Here is a 13,118-nt window from a genome sequence, read left to right as displayed (position 1 = left end):
TTCTACTGTTTTCTTGTGAATCCGTATTTTTAATTTCTTTTTGCCTTTAATTTCTTTTGCCTACTTCTATTTTTTAAGGGATTATGGTCATAATATTTTATTGCATAGTCTAATGATATATATTTATGAAATGAATTTTCCTTTTATTTCTAATTATTTCTAACTGACAGCTTCCTCTTCATATTTTCATTTTCTTCAGTCATTTCATTTGTTGAATATTTTCTAGTTCTGATTTATGTTGTTTTCCTCAGAGTTTCTATTTTTATTTTTCTCTCTCTGGATTTGAAGTATTAGGTTATAGGGGTTTTTTTTGAAAGTGATTTTTAAAATTTGAGATATACCTGACACACAACATTGTATCCGTTTTAGGTGTACTATATAATAACTTGATACACATATACATTGCAAAAAGGTTCCACAGAAAGTTAACATCCAACAGCACACATAGCTAAAATTTTGTGATGAGAACTTTGAAGACCTACTCTTTTAGCAACTAGGTTATAGTTTTTATTTTTCAGTAGACATACTTTTTAGTACGCTCTTTGTCTAAAGACATGTTTTTTTCATTCACTTTTCTCTAATTTTTTTAATGGAATTTGTCCATAATCCTTATCTGTTGCTCATTTTTAAGTGAAATAAATTTTCCCATTATTTTAAAAGAAAGAAGTGGTCCTGGGAAGCTCTTCAGCATTGTTCTAAAGGTTGTTCTTTTGTTGTTTTCACAAAACTCATAAAAAAACAATGGCTGGGAATTTCTTGAAATCTGTCTCCTCTACTCTCTTCTCCAATTTTTTATCTGGATAGTCTATTTCCTTTTACTCTAGTGTTTCTATCTTGCTTAGTTTGAGAAGAGAAGAATTCCAAAATTGCAACATACACTAACTGGAAAACTCAACCAGTTGAATAGCAAAAGCTGAACAGGGAGTTTTCTAGGTCCCAATTTAAAAGTGAGTGTAGAAATGGGGCCCACTCAGATGTAACTGTTGCAGCTGGTTAGCCTCTATGAAGTAGTGTTTTCATTACTATTCTAGCTTCTTCAGAAATGTGCACTAGTATTTTGAAGATAGTACAAAGAATATGTAGAGAGTTGGTGTTTAAAGTGACGTTAGCAGGATATCAACTCTGAAAGGCAATCTTAGGTGAGGATAAGAATGACCTACACATCCTTTTTCCCATGCCTCTTGATATATTGCTTTTTATCAGAGATAATCTAGAAGCTTAGCCAATCAAGACTTAGATAAATGAAAAAAATTACCCAATATGTTAAATGGATGTATTTAAATATATTTCTTCTGAAAATTTCAAAGAGCCCAAGGTAATGCTTTCTTTCAAAATTTTGTTTATTGATATATGATTAACATACCATTCCTTCAAACTGACTTTCCCCAGCCTTTGGAGACTACTTTCTGTCTCTATGGATTTATTTACTTTGGACAGTTCATATAAATGGATTAATACAATGTTTGACCTTTTTTGTGACTTCTTTCACTTAGCATAAAGTATTAAAAGTCAATTCATATGTAAAGTGGTATCTCATTGCAGTTTTGATTTGCCATTCACTAATAACTAATGATAGTGAGCATATTTTCATGTGCTTTTGGGCCATTTCTGTATCTTCTTTAGATTAATGTCTATTCTGACCCTTTGCCCACTTTTCAATAGGATTGTCTTTTTACTGTAGAGTTGCAGGCATTCTTTATATATTCTGGATCCTAGTCCCTCAAATATGTGATTTGCAAAATTTTCCCCTCATTCTATGGGTTGTTTCCACTTCCTTGATAGTGTCTTTTGATACATAGGTTTTTAAATTTTGATTAAAGTCCAATTTAAGTATTTTTTCTTTGCCATATGTATTTTAAGGTCATATCTAAGAAATAAGCCTAACCCAAGGCCACAAAGAGTTATGTCTGTTTTCTTCATTTGTTTAATCATTTTTGTACTTACATTCAGTTATATGTGCCATTTTGAATTAATTTTTGTGTAAGAGTAAGGTAGTGGTCCACTTCAAACTTAAAAAAAGTTTTTTTTATTAAAGTATTATTGATATATACTCTTATGAAGGTTTCACATGAAAAAACAATGTGGTTACTTCATTTACCAATATTATCAAGTCCCCACCCATACCCCAATGCAGTCACTGTCCATCAGTGTAGTAAGATGCCACAGATCCACTATGTGCCTTCTCTCTGCTACACTGTTTTCCCCGTGATCCCCCACACCATGTGTACTAAACATAATACCCCTCAATCCCCTTCTCCCTCCCACACCCCTCCCCTTTGGTAACCACTAGTTTCTTCTTGGAGTCTCTGAGTCTGCTGTTATTTTGTTCCTTCAGTTTTGCTTCATTGTTACATTCCACAAATGTGGGAAATCATTTGACACTTGTCTTTCTCCACCTGGCTTCCTTCACTGAGCATAATATCCTCCAGCTCCATCCATGTTGTTGCAAATGGTAGGATTTGTTTCTTTCTTATGGCTGAATAGTATTCCATTGTGTATATGTACCACATCTTCTTTATCCATTCATCTACTGATGAACACTTAGGGTGCTTCCATGTCTTGGCTATTGTAAAAAGTGCTGTGATAAACATATGGTTGCATATGTCTCTTTGAATCTGAGAAGTTGTATTCTTTGGGTAAATTCCAAGGAGTGGGATTCCCAGGTCAAATAGTATGTCTCTTTTTAGTTTTTTAAGGAACCTCCATGTTGTTTCCACAATGGATGAACTAGCTTACATTCCCACCAGCAGTGTAGGAGAGTTCCCCTTTCTCCGTATCCTCACCAACATTTGTTTTCTTAGTCTTTTTGATGCTGGCCATCCTTACTGGTGTGAGGTGATATCTCATTGTGATTTTAATTTGCATTTCCCTGATGATTCGTGATGTGGAGCATATTTTCATATGCCAGTAGCCCATCTGAATTTCTTCTTTGGAGAATTGTCTGTTCATGTCCTCTCCCCATTTTTTAATCTGATTATTTTCTTTTGTTTGTTGAGGCATGTGAGTTCTTTATATATTTTGGATGTTAAACCCTTGTTGGATATGTCATTCACAAGTATATTCTCCCATACTGTAGGATGCCTTTTTGTTCTACTGATGGTGTCTTTTGCTGTACAGAAGCTTTTCAGTTTGAAGTAGTCCCCCATGTGTTCATTTGTGCTTTTGTTTCTCTTGCTCAAGGAGATGCATTCAGGAAGAAGTTGCTCATGCTTATATTCAGGAGAATTTTGCCTACATTGTGTTCTAAGAGTTTTTTGGTTTCACGACTTACATAGGTCTTTGATCCATTTTGAGTTTACTTTTGTGTATGGGGTTAAACAATAAACCAGTTTCATTCTCTTGCATGTAGCTGTCCAGTTTTGCCAACACTAGCTATTGAAGAGCTGTCATTTCCCCATTGTATGTCCATGGCTCCTTTATCATATATTAATTGACCATGCATGGTTGGGTTTATATCAGGGCTCTCTAGTATACTCCATTGGTCTATGGGTCTGTTCTCGTGCCAGTACCAAATTGTCTTGATTACTGTGGCTCTGTAGTAGAGCTTGAAGTTGGGGAGCATATTCCCCCCAGCTTTATTTTTCCTTCTCAGAATTGCTTTGGCTATTTGGGGCCTTTTGTGGTTCCATATGAATCTGTAGATTGCTTTAGGCAAATGGCCATATCATTTTAACAATAGTAACTCTTCTTATCCATGAGCATGGTGTGTTTTTCCATTTAGTGGTATCTTCTTTAATTTCTCTCATGAGTGTCTGGTAGTTTTCAGAGTATAGGTCTTTCACTTCCTTGGTTAGGTTTATTTCTAGGTATTTTATTCTTTTTGAGGCAACTGTGAATGGAATTGTCTTCCTGATTTCTCTCTCTGCTAGTTCATTGTTAGTGTATAGGAATGCCACAGATTTCTGCATATTAATTTTTTATCCTGTGACTTTGCTGAATTCAGATATTAGTTCTAATAGTTTTGGAGTGGAGTCTTTAGGGTTATGGATAATATCATGTCATCTGCACACAGGGACAGTTTAACTTCTTCCTTGCCAATCTGGATGCCTTTGATTTCTTTGTGTTGTCTGATTGCCATTGCTAGGACTTCCAGTACTTTGTTGAATAACAGTGGGGAGAGTGGGCATCCTTGTCTTATTCCTGGTCTTAGGTGAAAAGCTTTCAGCTTCTCGCTGTTAAGTATGATGTTGGCTGTGGATTTGTCATACATGGCCTTTATTATGTTGAGGTACTTGCCCTCTATACCCATTTTGTTGAGAGCTTTTATCATGAATGGATGTTGAATTTTGTCAAATGCTTTTTGAGCATCGATGGAGATAATCATGTGGTTTTTGTCTTTTTGTTGATATGGTTGATGATGTTGATGGATTTTCAAATGTTGTACCATCCTTTCATCCCTGAATTAATCCCACTTGATCATGGTGTATGATCCTCTTGATGTATTTTTGAATTTGGTTTGTGAATATTTTGTTGAGTATTTTTGCATCTATGTTCATCAGGGATATTGGTCTGTAATTTTCTTTTTTTGTGGTGTCTTTGCCTGGTTTTGGTATTAGAGTGATGCTGGCCTCATAGAATGAGTTTGGAAGTATTCCCTCTTCTTCTCCACTTTGGAACACTTTAAGGAGGATGGGTATCAGGTCTTCACTAAATCTTTGATAAAATTCAGTGGTGAAGCCATCTGGTTCGGCACTTTTGTTCTTAGGTAGGTTTTTGATTACCAGTTCAATTCAATTACTAGTAATTGGTCTGTTCAGATTTTCTGCTTCTTTCTGGGTGAGCCTTGGAAGGTTATATTTTTCTAGAAAGTTGTCTGTTTCTTCTAGGTTATCCAGTTTTTTAGCACTTAATTTTTCATAGTATTCTATCATAATTCTTTGTATGTCTGTGGTGTCTGTAGTGATTTTTCCTTTCTCATTTCTGATTCTGTTTATGTGAGTAGACTCTCTTTTTTACTTGATAAGTATGGCTATGGGTTATCTATTTTGTTTATTTTTCTCAATGAACCAGCTCTTGCTTTCATTGATTCTTTTTATTGTTTTATTCTTCTCAATTTTATTTATTTCTGCTCTAATCCTTAATATGTCCATCCTTCTACTGACTTTGGACCTCCTTTGTTCTTCTTTTTCTAGTTTCATTAATTGTGAGTTTAGTCTGCTCATATGGGATTGTTCTTCTTTCTGGAGTAGGCCTGTATTGCAATATACTTTATTCTCAGCACAGCCTTCACTCCATCCCACAGATTTCGTGGTGTTGAATTATTGTTGTCATTTGTCTCCATATATTGCTTGATCTCTGTTTTTATTTGGTCATTGGTCCATTGGTTATTTAGGAGCATGTTGTGAAGCTTCCATGTGTTTGTGGGATTTTTCATTTTCTTTGTGTAATTTATTTCTAGTTTCATGCCTTTGTGGTCTGAGAAACAGGTTGGCACAATTTCAATCTTTTTGAATTTACCAAGGTTCTTTTTGTGGCCTAGTATATGATCTATTCTTGAAAATATACCATGTGCACTTGAGAAGAATGTGTATTCTGCTGCTTTTGGGTGTAGAGTTCTGTAGATGTCTGTTAGGTCCATCCTTTCTAGTGTGTTGTTCAGTGATTCTGTGTCCTTACTAATTTTCTGTCTGGTTGATCTGTCCTTCAGAGTGAGTGGAGTGTTGAAGTCTCCTAGAATGAATGCATTGCATTCTATTTCCCCTTTTAATTCTGTTAGTATTTGTTTCACAGAAATAGGTGCTCCTGTGTTGGGTGTATAGATATTTATAACAGTTACATCTTCTTGTAAGATTGACCCTTTTATCATTATGTAATATCCTTCTTTGTCTCTTGTGACTTTCTTTGTTTTGAAGTCTATTTTGTCTGATACAAGTACTGCAACTCCTGCTATTTTCTCCCTATTAGCTCCATGAAATATCTTTTTCCATCCCTTCATTTTTAGTCTGTGTATATCTTTGGGGTTAAAGTGAGTCTCTTGTAGGCAGCATATCAATGGGTCACTCAGTGACTCTATGTCTTTTGATTGGTGCATTCAGTCCATTTACATTTAGGATGATTATCAATAGGTATGTACTTATTGACATCACAGATTTTAGATTCTTGGTTACCAAAGGTTCAAGGTTAACTTCCTTACTGTCTAAGAGTCTAACTTAACTCACTTAATATGTTATTACAAACATAATTTAGAGGTTTTATTTCTCTCTTATTTTTTCTTCCTTCTCCATTCTTTATATATTAGGTATCATATTCTGTACTCTTTGTCTATTCCTTGATTGACTTTGGGGACAGTTAATTTAATTTTGCATTTGCTTAGTAATGAGCTGTTCTACTTTCTTTACTGTTGTTTTTTTTTTTTTTTACCTCTGCTGACAGCTATTGAATCTTAGGAACACTTCCATCTATATCAGTCCCTCAAAAATAGTCTGTAGAGATGGTTTGTGGGAGGTAAATTCTCTCACCTTTTGCTTATCTGGGAATTGTTTAATCCCTCCTTCAAATTTAAATGATAATCTTGCCAGATGAAAGAATCTTGGTTTGAGGCCCTTCTGCTTCATTGAATTAAATATATCATGCCACTCTCTTCTGGCCTGTAAGGTTTCTGCTTAGAAGTCTGATGAGAGCCTGATGAGCTTCCCTTTGTATGTGAACTTATTTCTCTCTCTGGCTGCTTTTAATAGTCTGTCCTTATCCTTGATTTTTGCCATTTTAATTACTATGTGTCTTGGTGTTGTCTTCCTTGGGTCCCTTGTGTTGGGAGATCTGTGCATCTCCATAGCCTGAGAGACTATCTCCTTCCCCAGATTGGGAAAGTTTTCAGCAATTACCTCCTCAAAGACACTTTCTACCCTTTTTCTTTCTCTTTTTCTTCTGGTACCCCTATAATGAGAATATTGCTTAATTTGGATTGGTCACACAGTTCTCTCAATTGTCCTTTCTTTCTCTTTGTGCCTCAGCTTCTTTGTATTCCTCTTCTCTAGTTTCTATTTCATTTATCATCTCCTCCACTGTATCTAATCTGCTTTTACTACCCTCCATTGTGCTTTTCAATGATTGAATCTGCAACCAGAATTCATTCCTGATTTCTTGAATATCTTCTGTACCTCCATGAGCATGTTAATGATTTTTATTTTGAACTTCCTTTCAGGAAGATTCATGAGGTTGATGACATTTAAATCTTTCTTAGGAGTTATAGTCATAATTTTACTTTGAACCAGTTTCCTTTGGCATTTCATATTTGTATATGGCACCCTCTAATCTCCAGAATCTCTAGTCTCTGAAGCTGCTCAGTCCCTGTAGCAATGTCATGGGTCACAAGGGAGTGGTATTGGTGGCTGGGGGGAGGAAAGAGCTGTTTCCTACTTCCTGGCTGCTATGCCTATCTCCACTGCCTGAAGCAGTGGGCCGTGCACACAGGTGTAAGCCTCTATGCTTTGTGTTTGTAGTTGCTGTAGACAGATCTTCCCTTTAGCTGGCATAATGCCAGGGAAGGGTTTGCCCACTTGCAATCCAGGTAGGGCTTGCTGTGAGAATGGTGTAGGGCTGTGTATCATGTAGGGGGTCCTTGGAGCTATGTAGCCAGCCAGGAAGCTGGAGCACCTGAAGATCATGAAAGCTCCCCCCCTGCTGGGCAGAGTGCACCTGGACAATTTTGTCTACCTGTCGTTTCTTCTGAGCAGTAAACTCTGTGCAACCCTTGCCCCTTTGCCCCTTTAGCAGCCCTCTTGCTAAAGGCTTCCTTGTTAGGAAGTCGCTCACACTGCCCACCTTTCTTTTGTCCCAGAGCAGCCAGATATGGATCTCTGCTTTCCACAAGTGGCTGGAATCTCAGTCTCTCCAGGAATTCTGCCTGTCTTAGCTTTCCAACCCCCTAATCATGAGCGTATCATACAAGCATCATGAAATGTAGGTTTGTGCTCCCAGATTAGATCTCCCAAATTAGGTATTCAGCAGTTTCAGGCCTCCACTCCTTCCCTGCTCCATTTCTCTTCTTCCTGCTGGTGAACTGGGGTGGGGGAAGGCTTTAGGTCCTGCTGAGCCATAGCTTTGGTACATTACCCTGTTCCATAAGGTCTGCTCTTTTCTCCAGGTGTATGCAGTCTGGTGCAGTCTTCTTTCCTGTTGTTCTTTCAGAATCAGTTGTGTTAATTATATTTTCGTATTACATGTGGTTTTAGAAGGAAGCCTCTGATTCATCTCTCACACCACCATCTTTAATCCTCGTCTCCAAACCTTTTTATGTGGATATCCAGTTTTCTCAACACCATTTTTTGAAAAGACCGTCCTTTCTTCACTGATGGTATGGTACCTCTGTAAAAGATCTTTTGACCATATTTGTGTGAATTTTATTCTGGACTCTTTATTCTATTCCATTAGTCTATATGTCTGTCTTTATACCAGTACCATGTTGTCTTGATTACTGTAGATTTGTAGTAAGTTTTGAAATCAGAAAGTATGAATCTACTTGTTTTTTTCCCTACAGTTGGTTTAGCTATTTGTGTTCCCTTAATCCATAGGAATTTTAGGATGCGTTTTTGTTTCTCTGCTGTGGTTTTGATTTGTGTTTCCCTGACGATTAGTGTTATTGAACACCTTTCAGGTACTTGTTGGACACATGTATGTCTTTTTCTGGAAAATGTCTATTTAGTTTCCTTGCCATCTTTTTATTTGAATTTTTTGTTTTCCTTTTGTATGGGCTCTTTATAAATATTGGATATTAACTCTTTATCGCATATATGATTTGCAAATATTTTGTTCTATTCTTTAGGTTTCTATAGGAAATTTTTTTATTCAAATCCATTTAAAACCTGAATAGAACAAAAAGTTGACCCTCCCATAAGAAAGAATGAACTCCTCTTGCCTGACTGCCTTGAGCTGGACATTGGTCTTTCACTGCCTTCATACTCAAAGTGAAACATTACCCATTTCTGGGTCTTGAGCCTGCTGGAATCTGGAGAATTATATCATTGGTTCTCCTGGTTCTCAGGCTTTCAGTCTTAGACTGGAACTATATCATTGTCTCCCTTGGGTCTCCAGCTCACAGTGACAGATCTTGGGACTTGTCAGCCTTCATGATTGTGTGAGCAAATTCCTTATAATAAATCTCTCTTATAATCTTTCTCTCATTATTAGTAAGTCTAACTTCTGGACCTACTCAAGGATAGTTTCTGTTGATTGCTTTTTCTCCTCTGTGCTATACTTTCTTGTTTATTTGTATGTCCCAAAATGTGTTGTTGAAGACTAAATATTTTCAACAGTATACTGTGGTGATTCTGGAAATTAGATTTTTCTACCTTCCCAGGGTTTGTTGTCATTGTTTTTGCTTAGTGACATTTCTGGAATAGTTCTGTGAAGTCTCTGCTTTGTCCTCTGTGCGCATTAAAATTATTACTTGCTTTAGTGCTTAGCTGGTATTTAGAGAGAGATTTTTTTTTACATTCCTGCAACCCAGAAGTCTTCCAGCCATTGCTGAGTGTTCTGTGTGCTGGGGTATGCCTTCAACACTCAGGTAGGTTACCACTCTGCTTTATCTTTCACTTACTGCCTGAGAAGAGTTTCAGGTCAGAAATATTTATATATTATATGTATATGAGTGATTAAGGCCTTCTCAGGCCTTTCCTAAGTGTGCACACAGTTCTGAGTATGTGCACAGCCCTACACATGTGTGCAGCCCTCTAGTTTCCCAGGCATAGGTGAGAACTTTTCAATCCTCTATGTAAATACCTCATTATCCAGATTTTTAATTGTTTTTTAGCCAACTTGCTATTTGCCACAATTTTTATCACTACTTCAGGCAGCTGAATCATTAAACAGTTAACACCTATTGTTTTTAACAAACACCACTGGGGAAAAGTATATTCTGTTGTCAATGGGCAGAGCTCTGAGTCAGGCCAAATAAGGACAAGCCAAGCAAGTGCGGTTTTCCAATGACCCAGCAGAGTAAAGAGTGACAGTTGTCTGTAAGTAGCTTTGGAGCATCTTCAACCATTTTCTGCCATGTCTACAGGTAGCTAGGCTATTGGTTTTCACATGATTGTGAACTGTTGGGTTTCAAGGCTGCTGTGAAACCAAGGTGAGGGCAATGGGAATAGAGCAAATTAAAATGTCACAGAACTTGATTTAACTTATGGCTGTTTTCTTGAATAAACTATCCCTGGGTTGTTATAAGCCTTTGGTTAAATTCTAGAGTTCTGAAAAAGTTAATTTTTACTTTTTTCTTCTTTGCCAGTGTTAGTGGTAAAAGTGTAGAGTAATGATGCTTCAGATAAATAAATGTTTAACACAGTGTGAAATAGCCACAGCTGTCCCAAGATGGAATGGATTGTTTAAAAGATAATGAACTCCTTGATTTGGTGCTTTAGAACAGAAGCTCAACAGTACATGTCCAGGAGTACTATGAAGGAATTCTAACATCAGAAGAATGGCTGGACTAGATAATATTTTTTATTATATTATTTTACTATTAAAAAAATTTTTAATATCCACAGGAACAGAGAGAATAGTGCAGTTCACCTCTACATACCTGTTATTTAGACCTTACAACATTAACTTCATCTAGCTTTTTTCTTTGCTGATTTAAGCCAAATCTCACACATTATGCAATTTTGTACCAATATACTTATATTTATGTCTCTAAAATATGTGATTTTTTTTTACATAGGTGAATTTTGAAAGCCACTTTATTTGAGAGGCCAGGAATTCATCATAAGTGCTATGGAAAATGGGAAGTTACAAGGAAATTGAAGGTCCAGTCACTCCTGAATGAATTTAGGATAAAAATCAGAGAGAGGCAGATGATATATAATTCCAAGAAATATATAATAACATTCTGAAAAATATTTTGGTGAAGGTTTAAATTCACCATCAACTCAACATACCAAGATGGAAAAATGCCTTGATAAATTCAGACTTTATCAACTGCTTTGTATATTCCCAAGGTATTATCTCAAGGGAATAACCCATGTTTTGTTACACTTTAAACCAACTTCAGCTCAGCTATAAATTTTAATGTTTTAAAAAATAAACAGTATAAAGTTCTAGATAAAATTTTATCTTTGCTAATATTTAGGTTTGAGCTCAAATTCGCACTAACTACAGAAAGAATTTTATAAAAACTCTGCTCTTTGGCCATTGCAAAGGAGAGTCAGGAGACCCAGAGACAGAAAGTTGTGTTTTCCTAAAGATAATAGGTCTGACCTTTTTCAAATCACCTGTCTAAACAAGGCCTCTCAAACTGGGCAGGCATGGATTGTTAGAACTTCTCTTTACATACTGTGATTTGGTAGGGAGTGAAAGAGAGTTGAGTTCTTTGCAGAGTAAACATTAATTTCTTTTATAGCTATTATTATGTAAAAAAATAATTCTTTTAATGTTTGTGGGGATATCTGCTAAATATCTCCTTTCTCTGAGAACTGCCACCTAACTCCTCACAGCAATGGAGCTCAGATATCCTTGCCTGTGTTACATGCTCCTGTCCCCAAATTATGTGCCCACACTGACCATGCTTACTAGACCACTAGAGGACACATGATCTAAGCTCAATGGAGAGATTTCACTACTAGTAACTTAGAGCTGAGATTCAGAGATAACCTGTTAATTTCTGCCTGTGGACATGACTAAGTGAAGGTAACTGAGAGAGCTACAGGTTAGACACCTTCTGCCTTGTACAAGAAAATGGTGAAAAACTGATCAATAAAGAGAACAGCAAAGACACACTGAGAGAAGCAGAGACAAGAAACAGACAGGTTTCCTGCTCACTTTCCAGTTCTGGTTAAAGTCACCTGGTGGTACAGTCTCTCCTATATTCTGAAGTGGGACTCAGTAACTTTCAAATAAATGCATTTTCCCTCTTGAATAGGCTTGGATTGCTGTTAATTACTTGCAACCAAAATAACTTTGACCAAGAGAGATTGCTTAAATTTTAGGGGAAGATGGAGTAACTCCAAGTGTCAGCTGTACACAGTCATAAGAAGTCAGTTTCAAACAAGCTTTTTTGAAAGTCGTCATTTTTATTTAAAGAGCAAAACCATTAATCATCTCTTATTTAGATGTTATCAATAAATGCACTTACAATGTTCCCCCAGCCCTACCTCAGCCCAACTTACTGGGTGACTGTGAGAGACCCAAACACTCCAACCCCTTGCTGGCAGCTCAGCCCAGAGGTGCTTCCCTGTGTACTCACCCACCCACCTGCCTTACTAGCCCAGAAGTGTCAGACTCTGCTTCCTGGCAGGCAGAGGCAGGCTTTCCCAGACTTAATGGCCTCTCTCAGCCCAACTGGGAAGGTGCCTGAGGGAGCCAGTTCTAAGAGTTTGTTCCAAACAAAACTATAGGATAAGACACTAGAAAGGGCCAAATGAAATGGAGATCACCAATCTTCTTGATAAAGATTTTAAAATGAAAGTCATATATATGTTTATAGATCTGTGGAAAAGAATTGATGATCTCAGGGAGGACTTCAAAAAAGAGACAAGAGCTGAAAAAGTCATTTTAGCTGAAGAATACAGATGGTGAAGTGAAATAAACAATGGAGGGAATGAACAATAGATTTCTGCAAGTTGAGGAGACAATCCATGAGATGGAAATCAGAGAACAGGAAAACAATGATGCTGAGGAACAGTGAGAAAAAAGAATCTCTAGAAATGGGAAGATGCTAAGAGAACTGTGTGACAACTCCAAACAAAACAATATTTGCAAAATAGAGGTACCAGAAAGAGATGTGAGAGACAAAGGGGTAGAAAGTCTCTTTGAAGAAATAATTGCTGAAAAATTCCCCAATCTCGGGGAGGAAATAAACATCAAGGCCCTGGAAGCACAGAGAGCCCCTATCAAAAGAAGACAATACACCAGTACAATAATTAAAATGACAAAGTTTAAGGGTAAGGAGAGGGTTGAAATGACAAATATTAAGGATAAGGAGCCAGAGCAAGAGAAAAAATTACATATAAGAGAAACAACACCAGGCTATTAATAGACTTCTCAGCAGAGACTTTACAGGACAGAAGGGGGTGGCATGAAATACTTAATGTATTGAAACAGATAACTGGATTTAGCAAAGGTGCAGGATACAAAATTAATACATAGAAATCTGTTGCATTCTTATATACTATCAATGAACTAGT

At 36.8% G+C, this 13,118-nt stretch overlaps 1 long non-coding RNA gene across 1 annotated transcript in view; it reads left to right on the top strand.

Annotated features, from left to right (window-relative positions):
- The first annotated feature begins 8,507 nt into the window (after positions 1-8,507).
- Positions 8,508-13,118, top strand: part of LOC140847706 (uncharacterized) — a 46,841-nt gene continuing 42,230 nt past the window's right edge. The window contains exon 1 of the long non-coding RNA XR_012127761.1: positions 8,508-9,076. This is a non-coding gene — a long non-coding RNA (uncharacterized lncRNA). The remainder of the gene's footprint in view (positions 9,077-13,118) is intronic.

The sequence above is a fragment of the Manis javanica genome, chromosome 2, assembly GCF_040802235.1.
Source record: "Manis javanica isolate MJ-LG chromosome 2, MJ_LKY, whole genome shotgun sequence".
Classification (NCBI taxonomy): domain Eukaryota; kingdom Metazoa; phylum Chordata; class Mammalia; order Pholidota; family Manidae; genus Manis; species Manis javanica.
Note: the sequence above shows the minus strand (reverse complement) of the source record. Positions and strands in the feature narration are given on the sequence as shown.